Below are 21732 nucleotides of genomic sequence, written 5' to 3'. Positions count from 1 at the left end.
GAAGGCACACAAGCATACAAGGAACAACAACAGGCATGTATACCTTTAAGCCCAGCACTTGGAGAGATGGAGGCAGGAGGATCTTGAGTTCCAGGCTGGTGTAGATGACTTAGTGAGACCATGTCACTTCTCTGCCCTGCAACTGAAAGATGTGTTGATGTGTGACGCTGTGTTGGGGTCAGGGAAGGTCTTTCCTGAGGACATGATGTTTAAGCTGAGAATTGGAAGAAGTGACTAAGCTGAGAATTGGAAGAAGTGACGAGAGGTGGAGAGAAAGGTCTGCAAGAAAGGCTAAGGGACTGTGGGAGAAAGGAGCATGGATGTGAAAGGCCAATGTGGCTGTAGAGGAGGAGGATGGGAAACTCAGTGGGAGAGGACCTTGGAAGGTGAGTAGGATCCCGGTGATGCTGGCTTTTCCAGTTACAGATATAGGTGAAGAAGTACGGGAAGCAGTGGTGAGCATTGAACCAGGGGTGGTCAGATTTATATTTTTTTCGAAGATCAGAAAGAGAGAGTTTGGTTTTAGCTGGTACAAGAACATATACAAAGGTTTCCATAATCATCACTTGAATACTCTGCCTCCAATCCTGGCTCTGCCCCTTATTCACTCAATGACTTCGGTGACTAAGGAAAGTGACATCATTTCTATGCTGCAGCTGTGCCATGGGTTAAAAATATGCCTGTTATAGTAATGATTAAAGTTGTACTTGAGGGGTGGGAAGTGTGACTCAGTTGGTAGAGAGGTAGCCAATGAGCAAAAGCATCAGGTACTGTGCTTAAGTGCTGGTCTTGGACCTTGTACTTGACATATAGTAAGCACGATGCAAATATTTGAAATTATTATGACTATCTGTCAACATGTCATAATCATAATAACATGATTAATTGATTTTCAAGTGGGTTATTGATTTTCAAGTGGGGGCTTTGGTTTGGTTTTGGTGTTTATGGTTTCTGCTGATGTGGTAGAAGGCAGAGCAGCTCAGGAATTGAACACAGGCATTAGTGCCCACTGACTGATAACCTCAATAAATTACCTCATCCTAGTTTCCTCTTGTCCATTAGGGAGAGGTGGTAGGAAAGACTGGAAACTACTGTCTGTCAGATACTGGTAGACTGATGCACCATAGAAAGTACTGAAACAGTAGAAATTTCAATGTTATGTGTTAACAATGAGGTCTTTTAGGTGTGTTCTTATTAGTTTCTGCTTCTGTTGTGATTCTGTTATACCCCACAAATCAGGATGTAGCAAAGCACTTTGGTATATATTTTTTAATCTTTGTTAAAGCTCTTTGTATGACAACTCTACAAAAACAAGCTACTTGTACCACGCTGCTGCAAAGTCAACTTTGATGTCTTTGTGTTATGAATGTCACACATCCACTACTATGTCATTATTGCAATAAAGCCTTCATCCAAATGATTCCGACTCTATCTCCATGAGTGGAATTGAATTGCGTTGCTAAACTACCAAGGTATCTCACAGCTTTCTTGTTGGTTTCAGCTATTTCATTATAATTATGAGAAAAAACACCATATATTTTGCTCCCACCCATGAAACTCTGTGTTCTCACATACTCCTCTTTCAAAGTTGAATTCTAATGCTCCACAAAGTTGAAGAAAAATGTTATTTTTTTTCAAGTTAAAACCTGTGGGGAAAAATCCAACCAACCTTTCAGTGCTCTTATAATTTTTTTGGGGGGGTCCGGTCGTGGGGCCTGAACTTTGGGCCTGGGCACTGTCCCTCAGCTCTTCAGCTCAAGGCTAGCGCTCTATTGCTTGAGCCACAGCACCACTTCAGGCTTTTTACTTTTTGCTTATGTGGTGCTGAGGAATTGAACCCAGGGCCTCAGGCATGCAAGGCAAGCACTCTACCACTGAGCCACCTTCCCAGCCCCTGCTCTTATAATTTTTATTGAAGCATACTGATGTCTTTGCAAACATTGCCAATTTATCAAATGTGGTTTATTTCCAATTCTAACTTGATATGGAGATACTGAGAAACAGACTCTTCTCTTGGAAAGAATTAGGAGATCTTTTTTTGTCATTAGTTCATTTTTTTCTGTGCAGAGGTTTATGCTTCTTGTATATATTTAAATTTATTTAATGACTGGGTTCAAGTTTCTCAGCGACACATGTAACTGGAGATTTCTTGCTAGTTGTTGCTCTATTAAACAACTAGGCACATATGGTAATTACAGGACTGAAAAACTGAATCAGAATAATATGTGTATCTAAATATTAAAATAAAATATGAAATATAAATATATAAATGTAGGCATTAAAATATAAATATATTATTAATATATTTTGGTTAAGAAATTTTCTTGTTATTATTGAGTTAAATTTGCAGCTTTAAAAGGAAATTCTGGTGTCTAGAATTCTACAGGTAAACCTATTGGATTGTACAAGACAAAAAAAAATGCACCAGGACATGATAATTATACAGGTCCCTAGACATTCACATGGAGACCAAAGGAGAGTATTCTTAGGAGAAAACCAAAAAGGCTCAATAGCTATGTGCATATGATCATATAAATTTATATGTATTGAAATGAACACCAGGGTATGGAAAAAGTTTTTTTCTTTTTTTTTTGTTGCTGTTTTTGTTTTCTGTGCCTTTTATAAGTTTATCTGCTTTTGTAAGGGTGGGGAGTGATCACAGAAAGGGTAGGATAATGGGGGAACAAATGCAGCATGGCGAAAATGAACTATACAACTTGTGGATGGGAATGGGAGAGAAACACTGGGAGAGAGCAAGGGAAGGGGTGACATTGTTCAAAGAGAAATGTACTCATTACCTGACTTATGTAACTATAACCTCTCTGTATATCACCTTTACAATAGTAATTTATGTAAATATATTAAAAAGGAAATTCTCAGAGCCAATCAATTCTAGTTTTGATTTTTGATAGTTTTCATAATCTCTTTTGTGCTTCTAATCTTGAAAATAGCATTGTTGATTTTGTGCATGGTGGTAGCTGCTCATCATGATCATTTTCCTTGGAAGTGGAGCTATGGCTCTAGTGATAAAATACCAACCTTGAGCAAAAAAGCTAAGGGAGGGCTGGGAAGGTGGCTCAGTGGTAAAGCACTTGCCTTGCATGCATGAGGCCCTGGGTTCGATTCCTCAGTACCACATAAGCAAAAAGAAAAAAGCCAGAAGTGGTGCTGTGGCTCAAGAGGTAGAGTGCTAGCCTTAAACTGAAGAGCTAAGGGACAGCGCCCAGGCCCAGAGTTCAGGCCCCATGACCGGACCCCCCCCCCCAAAAAAAGCTAAGGGACAGCACCCAGGCCCTGAGTTCAAGCCCCAGCACTGGAACTAACTAAATAATGAATCATTTTCCTTGTGAGTCTTGCTGACACGCTATTCTAAACATCAGTGAATCCATTATGGTAGAGTATAGTTAAGAACTCTTGTGACATGACACACTTTAAAAAATATTTCTTTCATTTATATTTGGTTTTGTAGTACTGAGGAGTCAAACCCAGGGCTTCATGTATTCTAGACAAGCACTCTCACACTAAGCCACATTCCCAGACCTGACATGACACCCTTTTTTTTTCTGCATAATGTTCTTTCTTTAGGAAGCAGGTGCCATACACAGTCATACCAGGCTGAGTCTATACAACACAGAGTGCCTGGATCTTCAAAAGCAAGAGAGGAAAAGAATCTCTCTTAATTTCTCTCCTTACAAAGCCTTCCTGTATACTGAGGATGTGAGCCAATTCTACTGTGGAATAATGCCAATACATAGAGCTACTTATTAACAGAGATGCTGCAAATAAAACAAGTAGGGTAGGATATGTTTCATAGTAGTATTGATGATATGTTGTGTTGCATAGATACTCTATAAATAAATTTATCATGATTTTAAAAAATCCTTTAATGGATACTGGAGACTCTACTCACAAGACTCTGTCCTCAGTTTCAATCTGATGAAGCTAAAGGGATATACACAAAGGGGAAGTGCAAAGAAATAGTCTGACCTGTGAGTGAAAGCTATTTCTCTTAGAAGTGTTGAAAGAACGGCTGTGATTCTGTATGACTTGGAGCTGCTGCTGCTCGTGATGATGTAAAAATATCTGAGAAAAAAAATCTCATTATTTAGAGAAAGTTTTATTTTACTTCATTGTTTCAGTTCTTGGCTGTCTGGCCTCTTGTGTTTGGCCTGTGGTAAGACAATACATATGTGGTGATGGTAGCAAGAGGTAGCAGAATCTGCACACCTCATCATGGCTAGAAAGCAAAGAGAGGGAGAGAAGGGGAAGGGAAAAGTCCAAGATCTAATTATTCCCTTCAAGGATATGCCTCCAGTGATGGCAAGGTTCCATAGTACCACAAGCAGAAGACCATGTCTTTCACATGTGAACCTTTGGGGACATTTCCAAGATTCAAATTATTAGGCTGGGCATTGGTGGCTCATGCCTATAATTCTAGCTGAGATCAGGAGGCTGAGATCTGAGGAAGCTGGTTCAAAGCCAGCCTGGGGAAAGGAAATCTGTGAGACTAGTTCCAAATCAATCACCCAAAAAGTTACAAGTGGAACTGTGGTTCAAATGGTAGAGTGCCAGCCTTGAGTGGGAAAAACTAAAGGACATTGCTTAGGCCCTGAGTTTAAGCCACCCCCCCCCCGCCCTTACCATACACATGTGCAACTATCTTCTAAATTATATCAGGAGGTGTGTGAAGTGGCTTTCACTTTTAAATAGAGAGGTTTCCAGGATAGTTGTGTGTGTTGTATATATTTATATCTATGTAGATGTACACACGGTGACTTTGTACATCATAACAGCATCACAAAACATAACTGCTCTTCTAAGTTAAAGGAGTCAGAATAGGCACATCTATTTTACAAGGTGGGCACATGTAATTTTGCAGTAATGAAGGCCAAAAGGATCAGAGTCTCTTATTTAACCTGTGAGTGCTCATTGAGCATCTTTAAAATTTATTTTTACTTATTTTAGTCGAGGAATCAAACCCAGGGCCTTACTACTACTCCACATTTCCAGCCCCCTCATTGAGCATCTTTGTATTATGGTCTTAATGTTTTCTCCAGTGAAGCAGTGAAATTATTTCATTGGAAGTAGGTATCTTCATGTTTTTAAAGGATTGAAAATAGAATTACAATAGGTGACCAAAGAGTTCAAATTACCCATTCATCTTTCTATCCACCATACAACATGGATTGAACATACAAGAAGAGAATATACTTTTCTTCTGTCCCAAAGTAAAATATATTGTCTTCTTGTTTTAGATGTGTGTTTGTAATTTGGTTTTGTGTATATGTGTGTGTCTTCAACTCAGGGACTGGGCACTATCCTTGAACTTTTGTCTTCAAGACTAGTGCTCTACCACTAGAGCCATAGCTCCACTTCTGGCTTTTTGGTGGTTAATTGGGAATAAGAGTCTCTAGGGTTTTTTAGCCTGGGCTGTCTTCAAACTGTGATCCTCAGATTTAGCCTTATGAGTAGCTAGGATTACAAGCCTGAGTCACCAATGCCTGGGCCTGTGGTTTGATTTTACTCTTAAAATTTTAATCTATATTTTAATCTCAGTCTATGGATAGTTCTCACAGTGAATTGTTTTACTATGATTATTGGCTACTGCATTGTTTGCCCAAGTGATTCTCATATCTGGACTATTCTGTTACAATATCATAATGTCTAAATTCTTGCTTCCTTCTGCTTTACAGTGTTCTGCATGTTAATAATAGCAAATTAAATGACAAGTTTCTTTTTTTTTTTTTTTTTTTTTTTTTTTTTTTTAAATTGTATTTTATTTTATTTGAGAACATACTGTACAGAGGGGCTACAATTACATGGGCAGAATAATGCATACATTTTAAATGACAAGTTTCTAAAAAAGGATTCTGGCACAGGGTAGGAGTTAAATTGACATTTATTGAATTTTCTCTGTAAACTCTGAATTGCCTTCAGCAGACTGCAAAAGCAATGTATTTGATGATAAAGATAAACTGTTTGGCTTCTTTTGTCTGTTTTTGGACTTAAACTCATTTTTATTAATTCTTGCTTAAAGGGAGAAGCTAGCCTGTCTATGTGACTTTTGCATTTATAAGTGGCTATATTTACAAAAAGAACGAGTGAATTCTATTCATCCTGATGATTGGAGTCTTAATGATATTACAGTTCTTCCTCATAATTGGTACAATGAATCTTTAAAGAAAAACATGATTTTGACATCAATTGAGAAAAAAACAATACCATATTTATGAATAGATACAGAAACCAATGTATGACCACACACAGAAGACCTTAGATTTTGTCTAAACAGCTAGGAATGGCAAACTAAGAGTATTTGGGTTGACCTAGGCTCATTCCTGTTCTCTTATGATTAGATTTTCCCCAAATTTATCATTGAAATCCTGGCACTTAAGGTGATGACATTAGAAAGTTGGCACTTTGGAAGCTATAGCCCATATGAATGGAGATCTAAGGAAAAGAGATCTAAGGAAGCTCATTTGTCATCACTCGGTGTAGAGTTTGCATTATATGAACGAGGAACTAAGACCCCATAAGGCACTGTATCTTTTAGGCCCTCCCCCTTTTTATTTTTGTACTTGTGCTGGGGCTTGAACTCAGGGCTATATATACTCTGTCCTTTACCTTCTTTTTTTGCTCAAGGTTAGCACTGTACCACTTGAGCCACAATGTCACTTCTGGCATTTTTGGTGTATAGTTAGAAGTAAGAATCTCTCCTGGGCTTACCTGCCTATGCTGTCTTCAAACCATGATCCTCAGAGCCCATCCTTCGGAGGAGCTAGTATTATAAGTGTAAGCCACTGGTGATCGATTGGCTCCTCTAGACCTTTGATATTCAATTTCGTAGTATCTACAACTGTGAGACATCACTTTTTCTTACCTGTGATGGCATTTTGTTATACTAGCTTGAATGAAGAGAATTGCAAAGAACACAAATTCCAGCCACACACACAGTCACACAGTGGTAGCCCTTTATTGTAAACTACGGATCTGTAATTTAAGTTTATTAATTCATCACCTGGGAAATTTGTTTGAGATTCAGTCCTCTGCTACCTACTTTATCACATTAAAGTGTAAGTTGTCTTGTCTAAACCTTATTGAGCATCTTTTAGCAAATGGTCCTGAGGATATTGCAATAACCAAAATCAACAAAGCCCTTGCTCTTATAGACCTTATGTTCAAGTGTGATAATAATATTTATTATTAGATCTAAAAGAGTTCTTGAAAGTCATTTTATGTCTATCCCTCATTTCAAGGATCAGAAAAGAAATTCTTTTAAAGGCAAAATCACCTGTCTTAAACCAGACAGCTGGTTAATAGGAAAGTTAAAGTTTAAAGCTAGATTTTCACACTGACTGTCAGGAAGAAGAGGATGGTGACAAAAGTGACAAACTAATTTTTTATGGGAGACTGTGCGTTTCTGTCAAAGAGGAATAAGAACCACTTACATTAGTCAAGGCCACCCAAGGAGAGAGAAGACCGCAAATACTATATAATTCATGTGGTTTCCTCATTATTCTGTTTTAGTATCTTAAACTATGAAAATATCTAGAAGAGAAATTGCAAGGCCATTTTATTAAAACCACATAATGACAATATATAATCAAACAATGAAAAGAAAACAATCAGAGAATCATTAGCCAGTTAAGCAATTCTTAGTCAATTCTAAATTGATTAGCTTTGATATTGGTATTGTTGCTTAATTTACAACACAGGAATTTACCACAGGAAAGTATTTGAAATATAGATAACTAATTCAATGATTGTAACACACAAAAAAACAATCTTGTGAGGGTTTGACTTAAGAAATAATTCAACAAATTCGGCTTTTTCTATCAAGGTTAGCCATCTACCACTTGAGCCACAGCTCCACTTCTGGATTTTTACTAGTTAATTGGAGAGTCTCATGGAATTTCCTGCTTGGACTGGCTTTGAACTGTGATCCTCAGATCTCATCCCCCTGAGTTTTTAGCATTATAGTCATGAGCTACTCACGCCAGGCTTACGAAACTAACTTTGACCCTAACATTAGCCTTTCTATATATTTCTGTTTTCTCTTCCAGCATTCCTCTCTTCACATACCAACAGAGAAAGTCAAATAGATATGCACAAAACACATTTTAAGGAAATTGCACACGCAACTAGTTATTAACATTTAATACGCATATCGGTCTGTCACATCTATGCAGAGGTTCACTTAGTTTAAAACATTCCTTTTACCAATACATTCTGCTCTTCACTTGCTTCCTAATGAACACGTACCCAGGCTTTCCTATGTTATTATGTAGGACTAAGAAACCACGTTACACCTCTGGGTGAGATGTGAAGTGGAAGAATTTTGTCTCTATTATTCTTCAGTGCATTTTCCAGGTTTTTTTCCCCTCCCAAATCTTACATAATATAATGGACATGAAACCATAAGACTTCTTGTTTAAGATTCTTACAAAAATGTTGAGAGAAATATGAAATAAGTACTTCAGCTAGACCAAGTCATATTATTTTTTCTGTATTTCAACATCATTTAAGCGTGCCGGTGGAAGTTCTTTGAACACTATATTCAGGAAGTGCTGCTCTGTTATTTGAGACTTCTCACAGCGTCCTCCTGGCAAGAAACTGTTTTGCCCTATTTTGTTTCCTTGTTCACCACTCTCCTACCAGTGGACTTTCCAGATTTTCTTCCGACTGTAATTTGTCCCATTTTTTGACAAATTCTATGTATTTGCCAAAAATCCCCTGTCGTGCTTACAAATTATGAATTCTAAAACACTCTGGTAACAGTTTCTGGCTTTCTCTTATATGTAATTCATCTCAGAGTTCCCAGAGGCTGAGATGATTTGCAGAATTTAGAATAAACTGTAGCACAAATTAAGCTAAAGCGGATATAATTTTAGAGGATACGTGTGTAGGCAAAGGTTCCATTTAAGTTCTGCTTCTTTTATAACTCTGAAAATAGTTTTCCCTTAAAGTCATCTGGCTGGGTGAATAACACACTGATTTCTAATTCCTGCTTTCCAGATCACCATGGATTGTATGATAGTAATACATCACTTAATTCCCTTTCCAGTTACACTGATTTCCTCAAACATACATAAATTGTACTCCAGAATGCTACAATGGAAACAGAAATTTTTGAAAAATTGGCTTCCTGGAGCACTGACCAATCAGGTTTTAATCTTCTCTGTAGTAAATGTACAAATAGTCACTCAATAAATTCTTACTGATTTTTAAGTGAATAGAAGATAGTTGGGAAGAAGGATTTGGTAGTTGTGAATGGAAAAAGAAAACAGGAATAAGTGTAATGCACAGGTTTGAAAGGAGATCTTAAAAGTCAGAGATGTTCAAGCCATGTACAGAGATCCAAAATAGAATCTGGGATGAGTCACAGCTCAGAGTGTTTAACCAATGCTGTGTTTTGAGAGGAATCAGGTTCTTAAAGACTTTCTCGGCACAGCTAGTTGAGTCCACATCTTGACAAAGCAGAATGCATGGTTTTCAGAGTCTGAGGACCTCTTTTGTAGGAGAGATCTTTAGAGAAGGACTCAGTCATGGGCTGAAGCAATGAAGATGAAGAGTTAGTGAGAAAGGTAGCGATAACTAGCAGACCACAGGAGGAAGCACAAAGATGACACATTAGTGAATCGAAGAGTCTGGCTTGGTGGACTCTCAGCTTCCCATTTTCCCATTTTGAAGATCAGAGTCTTCTGTTGGGGGCCAGATACTGATGATCAAGCCATAGGAAGCTTCATGCTCACGTAGCACCTGGAGACCTGAAGCTGGGACTGGAATGTAAGTCTGAAAGCAAAATAAAGACTGGTTTTCAGAGAGATGCAGATGGTTGAAGGCATACAAAAAATACATTGCAGTAGGAAAAATGCATACTTTTTAAGATTTTTGAAGTCAAAAAGAATCAGGTAAGTTTCACAGGAGGCAAGATCTCACAGACATATATTAAAAAAATGATACAAATGACTTGCAGCATACTTTTGTACCACAAAGTGTTATTTTCACAGGGAATTTAACATTTTCACATTTTTAACTCCCACAGAGATAAAATGTTGGGCCATATACAAAGGAGAGCATTGTTTTCTCAAGAGGAAGGATGGGAAATCAAGGCCCAAAAAGGCCATTCCTATACTCAAAGGCCAGGAGCACAGCACAGCCAATCAGAGTGGATTAAAGGGAAAACCGGTGAGAGACTTTTCATCTAGAATTTCACAGCAAATATCAAGGCAACAGAGATAACATTTACATAACTAGGACCCTAGGACAATCTAATTTATGGTAGTGAGTTATTTTATGATTTCTAGCTTCTAGAGTAGCCATGTCCTCGCATGTATTAAGAGTATCACCTGAGGCTCACAACCTATTCTTTTAGTTATTGTTTTTATTTTCTTCAAGAGTTTATTCAAATGAAAAATGGTGTAGATGCAGGTAGGATACTTCCTGTTTCAGGTCTACACCCTTGATTTTGGGTGCTGTCTTTTCTTTTCAATAATATATAACAATTATGTACTTAAGAAGACATTGCTTATTGAAAGCATAACAAATAAATCAGCTGAAAGAAATGACTGAGTTTCTTTAGCGTTAGCAACAGGCATTCATCATAAGCTACGAAGCATCAGAAAGAATAGCTTCCTAGTGTAATGTAATTGAATCTCATTTTTGTTGTAATAGAAGTTATTTTGTTCAGTATAAGGCACAATTGCTTTTATGATGAGGCATCTGATAAGGTCAACTCATGCTTTCCCATATAAAGCAGCTTAAATGTCTAATAGACATTGCAGGACACCGTCTTCTTTGAAATGAATGGAAAATTGGATTCATTAGTGGAGCATTTGTATGGCTCAGAACTGGAGTGAAATTAAGTTACTCTCTTCTATATTTTTATGCAATTGCAATTGTTCTGAAGAAATCCCACAAAAAGTGATTAATGTACAGCTGAACCATTAGGAATAATTTATTTGGGGGCTATAATGTAGCGAGGAATATACACATAATTTATTAATTGGTGTCATGAATCTACCTGGAAAGTACAATATGAATGATGGCTCTAATCAATTTCCCAAAGAAAAGGAAAACATGACAGGTGTTCAGGTGATACTAGTGCTTTACTTCATTTTTTTCCCTTACAAAAATAGATGGTTTTTAGCTGTGGCATTTTTTCATCTTTCTGTTCTCATATGTGTGAGACACTCCCAGGTAAACCCTGATTCTGACTGAAGTGAGAAAATTCCCTCCTTTGGTTAAATGTGCAATTATTACATGTGAACAGCTATAAGACAAAATGTGATAGAAAACCGAATTATCTCAAAGCAGAAGAAAACTAAGTAGGCTTCAATCCAACTTGAGCCTTCTTTGTTATAAAAAGTGATTAAGGTAGTGAAGACAAAAGTGATCAGTTTTATCCAACAACATGGAATAAGGTCTTTATCGGAACCAAAGATGAGCAAGGACTCACAGATGTTAAGGGACTTGTAAACCTGTGATGACCATCATGTGAACATTGATCATGCATATCAAATCTAGAAAAATTATATTTAATATTGTAAAATTTTCATATTTTATATTTTATCATTCGGAAGAAATCTCACAAAGAGTGATCAACATAATAGGTTGCCTTGTCTGTAGAATTATGAGCAGCATTCTTTGGTCCATTCGGATAGATTTGGACATATAACGTGTCTCAAGAGAAGACTCAATGCCAATGGTGAGTTAAATAATAAACTAAATGATGCCAGTAATGAGGGAGCTTATGGAATTTCTAGCTGATTATAATGCCTGCACAGTAGAATAAACAAGCAAATGCTAGCACATATTTGAAATATTCTGCTCTATATTTACTCATCCAAGTTATTAGTGTGAGAATTGGAAAATAAATGAGTAGACTATAATACAGAATCTAAAAAGAAATCCACCCACATTTAAGACTTAATATATAACAAATATAGCCCTTAAAATTAGTAAGGAAAGGAGCCAGGTAAGGTACCCGACATCCATAATTCTAGCTCACTCAGAGGCTGAGAACTGGAGGATCTCAACTTGAAGCCAGATAAGTTAAAAAGTCTTCAAGAACCCATTTCACTTAACAAAACGGTGGTCACAGTGGCATGTGTGTTTCAATCATCTCAGCTGTACCTAAATAGGAAGATCAGGGTCTGAGCTAGTCCCAGCATAATTTTTAGACCCTACTGGAGAAAAAGCGAAAGTAAAAAAGAGTTGATGGTAGTAGCTCAAGTGGCAAAGCACCTGCCTAGCAAGTACTGCCAGGCCTCCATTTCAGACCTAGGGATTGGTGATACATCAGTAATCCCAGCTACTTGGGAAGCTGAGATAGGGGGGAATTGGGGCTCCAGAAAAACAATAAAATTGTTATGAGACCCCCTTCTCGACCAATTGCAGATTCAGTAACACAAGACTGCCATCTTGTTTTGTGGGAAGAGTAAATAAGCACAGGTACAGGACTGAACAGGAAGTGAAAAATAATCAGCACAAATAAGGGCTGTAGGTGTACCTCAGCAGTATAGCACCTAGCAAAGCAAGCAAGAGTCCCTGAATTCCAGCCCTGGTACCAATACTACCAATAGCAAAGATATTAGTAGGGAGAGGATAAAGGCTGATAATCCTATTGTGTATTTATAAAGCTTACTAACAAAACACAAAAGTAACTTTCAAATAAACTTAAAACATAACATATCCTAAAGATGATTTAAGAATAAAAGGAGCCAGACATGGTGTCATGTACCTATAATCTCAACAGTTAGATTGCTGAGGAAAGGAGATTATGGGTCAATGCCAGCCTGGATCATATAGTGAGTCACCGTCCTCAAACACACACATGTTGAGGAGTGCTATAAGAAGCTAGTTAAGGACTGCAGTCTGTACAGTTTGTATGTACTTAATAAAGTGTTACTTAGGACACGCTCATAGATTTTTTTCAATGGAGGCTGTATTTGAAAGTGCATCCTTACTGTACATCTTGTGTTTAAATGCTTTGCTATTCCTTTCTTTACACCATATGCTTGCAGAGTGCACCTACCTGAAGTTTCAATTTTACTCTTCTATTTTTACATCCTGACAGGTATATAAAGGAATCTGCTTCCTTTAACCTTGATTCAGATGTTATTTTTCTAGCAATTCTCCTCCTTCTTGCAGGAAGGTACTTAAAAATTGAACTTTCAGAAGCCTGCTATTATAATATATCTATTTATAGATAGGTAACTGGCAGTTACCATAGAAACTAAGATAGCAATCAATTCAGAAACCATGAGCATGTAAGTAAAGATATATTATAAATAGAATGCAGTAGAACACAGAATCCCTCATAATTATCTAAAACATGCAAAGTGGATTTTTTATAAGGATATAACTATAGAAAAATTAGTGACGATTATGGCTTATTTGGGAAACTAAGGAAGTTAGGCATGTTTTCATTTGTAGGTTGCTGGTATGAAATCACATACATTAAAGAAACTGGGAAAGATGGAGGAGAATGATGGAAGGGTGACACTAATCAAGATGCAGTCTTCTCACACACTGACATTGAAACTCCTTTGTACTATTACTTAAAGATGGTAAAAATTATATAAAAATTCAAAAACTAGGCAAATATAAAATGTACATTGAGAAGTCCATATGTTAAGGCAAGGAACCATTTCCATTTCTCTCTAAATTCCTAGTGTTAGAACGACTTTAAATGCAAGGATTAAATCATTTTCATTTGCTACCTATCTCAACCGAAATCTACCTCTTCAGCAAACACCACTGCATAAGCCTGGTGTTGAACTCATGGAAGAAAAGGACGTCAAAGCGACATAATTCTTTGGTGATTAATTAGATAGTTGTTTGTTACCTGTCATGTTTAACACATTAATGCAGTCATTACTGAACTTGTGATTATAAATCACTCATGAGAACAAGAATTACAGCTACTTCTGATGGAAATAAAATTTAGTTTTTCCCTTAAAAACAAGCTTTAATTTATGAATGGCAAACAATTTTCCTATTGATAGATGTACAATAATGGGAACTGAGCTTGGGGACTTGAACTTGCTAGGCAGGCGCTCGATGACATGTGCTCAGCCCCTTCTGTATTACTTCTTTCTGGATAGAGTCTCAAGTTCAGGTCCTGGCCAGGCTGGATTGTGATCCTCTCAGTTATATTTTCTTCCTTAGCACAGATGGCAGATGTGCACCACGGTGTTCAGATTTTGTTAGTTGAGATGGAGTCTTGCGACGGACCAGTTCGACTGGAGCACTGGGACCGACGGGACAGGGATCTCAGGATAGGTGGGCAAGGAGTCGGCGAAGTGACAGACACAGACTCAAAAGAGTTGCATCTGAGTGTATCTTTATTGAGGAGAATTAACGTTTTTATACAGTGTGTGATTGTGACATAGATTCTTTGTTTATTTAAGCACGTAATCAATTTTTAAGAAAAGCAAAGCATTGATGGATTACATGGAAATTGATGACTATCCCACCAACTGTTTAAGCTAAGTGGTGCAAAACAAGTCTAGCATATAGTTTAATAGAATGCGTCATCTATTCAGCCTTTTTATGTTTAATAATTAACAAACCTAAGACAGGGCTGTACTTATATTGTACTCTTTTTATTTTTTTCCATATATTTTCAAGTCCCTTTGAAATCATCCTAAAAACCACTTCCAGGTTGAGTCAGGCATTCTCCATTTTCTATAATTTTAATTCCAATATTTGTTCACATAAATTTCTAATTGTTATTTTAAACTATCTTATTGTTGTTTTAATAATAAACACTATAATGGTCTAGATCTACCCAATCTTTGTATAAAATCTAATGAATTCCAAAATACCCTTTTTCCTTTTACATTAATCCATCTATTTTCATCTTTATAAACTCCTGTATAAGGCAATCGTTCATCGGTCGGTTCAGGAAATGTGATGTCACTAATTTATATTTTGTGGAAAACCACCATCTATTCCCTCTAATGTAAGTTGGGCTAAACTTAATCATAACTGTTGGGAGAAATCTTTCTTTTCTTTTTATTATCAGGGGTCCCTTTTTCTAGAACTCTCTGTGCTTCTGGGATAACTCCTTCTGGTTTAGTTTAATTCATTAATTCCACCTGTTGTAACATATCTGGAAATTTAAAATTTCTATATTTACTATGAGTGAGCCGCAAAACTGCTTGTGAAGTTGCAGGAGCTTCTGGAGGCAGCGTCCCATCAGATTATTGATTGATTGGGGCATTGCCCACATTTAATCTTTGGTCCTAGTCTTTATTATTTAGAGAAGCCGTCTCTATTGGACTGGAAAGATACAACATGCTCTGTTCTCGGATCAATAGAAAAATAGCCAAAATGAGAATAAAGGCATCGAATGTACAGCCAAGAAGAATATAGTAAGACTAAAGGTAGAGGCTATAAAGGTGCAGCCAAGTGTATGGAAAGCCTTGAACCAACACCCCCTTCCTGCAGGCATGTTTCTTTAAAGCTCTTTGTCTAAAGTGATCTCTCACGCAGACTCCGCAGGAGGTGGCGTTGCAGAGTCTCACAATTTTTTTTTTTTTCCCAAACTGGCCTAGAACTCTGACCTACTTTATCTCTACCTCCCTAGGAGCTAGGATTACAGGCATGAGCCACTGTGTCCAGTCTTCATAAGTGGTTTTACAAGTAAACTTTTCTCACCTGTGGGTATATATAAAATGGAATTACATGAAAAGAAGGTCAAATAGTCAGTCTTTTAATTAGTACATTGTATCAGAGGAATTAAAATCATAATTTAAGCTCCCATAAGTCAATATGAGAAAACAACAAAGTATATTTAGAGTATACTGGGGAAGTACAAAGTGATTTATATATTCATGATTATTCTCTTGTTTAATTAAAAGCTCTTGAAATGTTAACGTGCAAAATCTAGCAATTGCTTTCCTGTATATCACCGAAGGGAATGGAAAATCATTAGAGTATGAGAAATACGTGTTCAATTGGACCTTATCTCGAGTGGTCCAGAGGAGCAGGATTATGACTCCATTTTCCATTTTCCAAAGGAAGTACCTCCGGCAACTCCTCTTAGCATCCTCAAGAAGCAGCACACCACACTCCCTGATTCCAAAAAGCCTGACCTTCCTATAGGGCGATTGTATAGCAAATGACAGACCAGTGCTGGGGCCTCAAAAGGAAATAATGATCTTGTACTTGAGTTGGAGAACGTCAGAATTCTCCCATTCATTTGAACACCCTCCAGAACAGAACACAATTAAGTATGGGAACGAATAGCACGGTCCTAGAGATTTTAACTCACTGTAACGAGAAGAACAGGGCTGCCATATCAGAACCAAGAAATCTTTTTTTTTTTCAATTGTGAAAATACTATACAGAGGGCTTACAGTTACATGGGCAAGATAATGAGTACATTTCTTTTTATTTTTATTGTGAAAATACTGTACAGAGGAGTTGCAATTACATGGGCAAGATAGTGAGTACATTTCTTATCAAGCATTGTAGCCACCTCCTTTGTTTCTTCTTCCTATCCCTTCCCATCCTCCCCCCACCCCCCCATCCCTCCCTGCCCCCTCCCACCCCACCCCCACCCCCCCCGCACCAAAGTTGTAAAGTTCGTTTTTTACATAACCACTTGTACACCTCATTGTTGCAATGGGTCCACCTGTATCCCTATTTAAATGATTTGATTTTCCCCTTCCTCTCCACAAATTATACTGACATCAAACACAGTTAAAGCAGGGGTTATACTGTGGGGGAGGGACGTACAAAGCCACAAAGAAATAATCTTATAAATGTGTTAGAAACAATCGCATGAAAGAAAAAAACATTTGAATACAAATCTTAGGGTTCATTTCCCTTACATCACCTTATCTGACCTTTTCTGCTTGACTCAGACATATACTAGATATTGCAAATAAGGGAAACCATGGGACCTATGTTTCTTTGGGCCTGGCTTATTTCACTTAATATAATTTTATCACACCTTTCCATTTCCTAGCAAATGAGGCAATGCCATTCTTTTTGATGGAGGCATAGAATTCCATTGTGTATATATACCACATTTGCTTGATCCATTCATCTACTGAGGGGCATCTGGGTTGGTTCCATGTCTTAGCTATAGTAAATAATGCTACAATAAACATGGTTGTGCTGGTAGCTTTAGTGTGGTCTTGTTTGTGATCATTTGGGTAAATGCCCAAAAGTGGGATTGCTGGGTCATAGGGGAGCTCTATGTGGAGTCTTTTGAGGAACCTCCATACTACTTTCCAAGTGGTTGAACAAGTTTACACTCCCACCAACAATGCAGTAAGGTTCCCTTCTGTCCATATCCCCTCCAGCATCTGTTGTTATTAGAGTTCTTGATTTTAGCCATTCTAACTGGAGTGAGGTGGTATCTCAATGTTGTTTTGATTGCATTTCTTTTATGGCTAGAGAGGTTGAGCATTTCTTCATGTGTCTATTGGCCATCCTTCTTTCCTCTTCAGAGAAGTTTCTCTTTAAGTCTTTAGCCCACTTATTTATTGGGCAGTTGTTTCTTTGAGGATTTGTTGTTGGGGGATTTAATTTTTTGAGTTCCAAGTATATTTTAGATATGAGACCCTTGTCCGTTGTATAGCTAGTGAAGATCTTCTCCCAATCCGTGGGCTTTCTATTGATCTTGCTAGCTATGTCCTTTGCCATGCAGAAGCTCTGCAACTTCATTCAATCCCATTTGTCCAACCTTTCTTTGATTTGTTGTGTTTCTGGGTCTCTATTAAGAAAATTTTGGCCTGTGCCAAGGAGACCTAGGGTTTCTTCTATTCCATCCTTTAATGTTTTCAGTGTCTGCTTTGACTCCAAGGCCTTTGATCCATTTGGAGTTGTTTCTGGTGCAGGGTGATATATAGCTTTAGTTTTCTACAATTGTGCCAGCACCATTTACGGAAGAGGCTGTCTTTCTTCCATTCTATTTTTTTAGCTCCCTTATCAAAGATTAGATGGCTATAGGTCTGTAGAGAACCAAGAAATCTTGATGAGGAAAATTCTTTGATGGGGACGATCATGAGTAAAATTAGAAATAATATTTCTGTTATATATATATATATATATATATATATATATTTTATTGTAAAGATATTGTACAGAGGGTTACAGTTACATGAGTAAGCTAATGAGTACATTTCCTATTAAGTATTATTACCCCTTCCTTTGTTTTCCCCTACCATCTCTTCCCTTTCTCCCCTCCACAACGCCCCCCTCCCAGGCTGTAAAGTTCATTTTCAACATAGTGTCTTGTACATCTCATTGCTACAATGGCTCAACTTGTATCCTTATTTCTGCATTTTGTTATTTCCTTTCCCCTCCCCAAATTAGAAAAATGTATATACAAGATGCAGGGCACCGGAATCAAACAAGGTGAAAACAGGGGTTATATTGTGGGAAAAGAACATACAACAGAAACAAAAAAAAATCTCATAGTACATTATAAGTACATTAAAAACAACAGCAAGAAAGATAAAACCTCTTGGGTTCCTATCTTGGGGTTCATTTTGCTTAGCATCATCTTATATGGTCATATGTACATAGCTTCTTTGGGCCTGGCTTACATCACTTAATATAATGTTTGTTTTGTTTTTTAGTTGGAGTTTTTTAGGAACACAACAGGCAAATAAAGAGTGAACCAATTCTCTCGGGAAAGCCCAGAAAGTCTTCACCATGTGACCCCCGTTTTTAAAGAGCACACAAGTCAAAAAGCCCAGCATTTCAGTGACCCATGAGATACTGTGGGGTCCTTTCCACCCCTCCAAGGCCAAATACAGCCTCTCTTCTCCTACCTTGGAATTGTGTGGTTGTTGTTGAAATGTTGGCATTTGTATGAATGGAAGCATTCTGTATATACTATTTCACAATTGTGGCTCCTATTCATCATCCTTATGACGGCCCTTTCTTGCATTTGTAGTTTGTCATATTTACTATATAATTGTGTGACTGTTATAGTTTATTTTTATTTGTTCTGTTGCAGACATTTAGGCCATTTTCATTTTGGCTCTTATACATAATACCCTGAATATTTTTATATTTGTGTGTGTGTGTGTGTGTGTGTGTGTGTGTGTGTGTGCGCGCGCGCGCGTACACACGCAAATACTAGGGCTTGAACTCGGAGCCTGGGACCTGTACTTGAGATTTTGTGCTTCAAGGCTGGCACTCTCCCACTTGAACCACACCTCTACTTCTGGCTTTTTGGTGGGTAATTGGAGATAAGAGCCTGGGAGACTTTCCTGCCTGGGCTGGCTTTGAATGTGATTCACAGATCTCAACCTTCCATGTGGTTAGGATTACAGATGTCAGCCACCAGCCTGGCAGGATGAAGAGTTTTATGACATCTAAGATGAATATGGAGAGAGAGGAGGGAGAAGAATTCAAAGACAATTTCCAGAATGTATCTGTTGTTACATTGTAACACTGAAATTCCTCTTCAGAAGCATAAGGACTTTTCTGACTTTTCTTATACATTTATGAAAATGTTAGGTTACTCATTACATTGTGATTTCTTTTTAATCCCTCAGGCTGTCTGTGAAGTAATGAGTATGTTTTACAGTTAGGCAGACCACACAGTTAATAATTAAGAAAAAGTCAATATTGTGTTGTACCAAGCCAATTCAAAATTGTAATTAATTTTGTGATTTTAAAATATTTTTTTCCAGAGGCCAGGTAGGCCATTTTTTATCATACAATTGGAACATTATAACTAATATCTCTGGAAAGCTATTGGAGAAGAGCAATTTAATTAAGTCAATGTGTTTTTAACACTGTCGCTGCTAGGTCAGCTCACCTGGGGTAGCTCACTCTAGCCTCATGGGTTTTTCCATTGCTACATTTGTTCCTATGGAAACTGGCCTCTCTTGCATTCTGTCTCCTTTTAGCACCAGCGGAACAGGTTACAGAAGCAATGGCCAGGAAGAAACATGAAATATTTATACAGCCAGTGCTTAGCAACCTCTATCAACATACAAGACCCACATCTTCTCTTAAAGCTATGAACACACACTGCACAAATCCCCATATCACGTATTTACATAGTTCCAAAGGCCTAAATGCATTCTCTCCAACTCGGATGTGGTACAGCTCAGTAGTGATACCCAGATCATGAAGACATGCATGAAGTAGACCAGTGCAGCCATAAAAGAACAGGGAGATAATGGGAACAGGGAGATAAGGGGGCAAGAAAGCAAGAATTCTAGGGCACAGAATAGAGTGGCTTCTACCCCATGTTCTGCCATAAGTGTTGGTTTGCACTGTGACTATGATTACTTTAAATAAGCCCCATTGCTTTAGGATGGGTCTTGTATTTCTTAAAATCATGTTCTGAATGCTATTTTCTTTATTTGTGTGTGTGTCTGTGCGTGCACGGTGCACGTGTGTACATGTGCCTGTGTGCCAGCACTGGGACTTGAATTCAGGGCCGTGTGCTCTCTCTCTTGGCTTTTTCCACTAAAGGCTGGTGCCCTAACCCTTAATCTGCAGTTCCACTTCAGGCTTTGTGATGGTTAATTGGAGATAAGAGTCTCACAGACTTTCCTTCTCTGGGCTGGCTTTGAACCAACACCTCCTGAGTAGCTAGGATTATAGGCAGAAGCCACCAGCACCTGGCAGGGTGAGCGCTTTCTATCCATTAGGCTCTGCGGTTAGTTTCTCACTAGTTCTGGGAGTTAACAAGATGGCCTGCTTAGTGCTAGCTAGTCTTGTCACAAGGACTTCTTTTATGTAGAGTTAAAGAAAAGTAAGGTTTAAAAAAAGCTAACACAGTAGTTACTTTGAATAATGAAGGATCCTCCAAGACCGCACATGCTTACGTGCACTCAGCATCAATTTGAAGTGAGAGCGTGCCTTTGATCTGCAACACTTTTCTGTTCAGTTTGCTCGGCAGGAAAGTAACTAGCAGAGGACCTCATTTGCTCTTGGCAATGTTATTTAGTATTTTAGACTCAACAAGTGAAGACATGTGACCAATGTATTAGGCCTTTACAAGAAAAGGCTACTTCCTGAACAGCTACACTGGAAAGGTAAATAAGGGTTCATGTCTTTCTTTCCACCTTAGTATTTATAGAGTTAGAGATTCTTTATCTTTAAAAACAAAACAAAACAAAATAAAAGTATCCCAATAATTCAGGATGATTGCAAGCTCGATGCTCTCCACTTGGTTTACACTCCAACCCAGCTCTTTGCTGGTTATTTTGAAAATGAAGTCTAGCAAACTTTTCTGCTCAGGCGGGCCCCGAACTGTGATCATCGGATCTCAGCCTCTTCAGTAGCTATGATTACAGACACAAGACACCAGCACCCAGTGTATCACATACTTTAATTATAAAAACTGAGACATTCAAGAGTTTAGAGCTGGAGGAAGGAAATAGAATGAATGTCTCAAGTAGAGCAACTTTTAAAGAACATAGAAATATAAATTTATATAGCTTCTTCATATATACGTAATTATCATAGACACTTAAGCATTAGTTCAAAGCTGCATCCACATTAGTGATACTGGGCCAAATATTTGCTAAGACTCCTTGAAATCATTGCTTACATTTGTCATCTCCAATTGCTGTCCTATTGGTTTATAAACCCACTCTCATCAGGCTCTTGTTCTTACTGCTTCCCTAAGACTTGGCTCATAGAAGTCCTCAGTGGCCTTTCTGTTACATGAATGTAAATTAAACCAGTGGGTTGGGGCTGATGCTCTTGATATTATTACATAGATATCATTCATGAGGA

The sequence above is a fragment of the Dipodomys merriami genome, unplaced genomic scaffold (genome assembly GCF_024711535.1).
Source record: "Dipodomys merriami isolate MVZ:Mamm:240054 unplaced genomic scaffold, mDipMer1.0.p SCAF_7, whole genome shotgun sequence".
In the NCBI taxonomy this organism is placed as follows: Eukaryota; Metazoa; Chordata; class Mammalia; order Rodentia; family Heteromyidae; genus Dipodomys; species Dipodomys merriami.
This window is presented reverse-complemented; position numbering follows the sequence as displayed.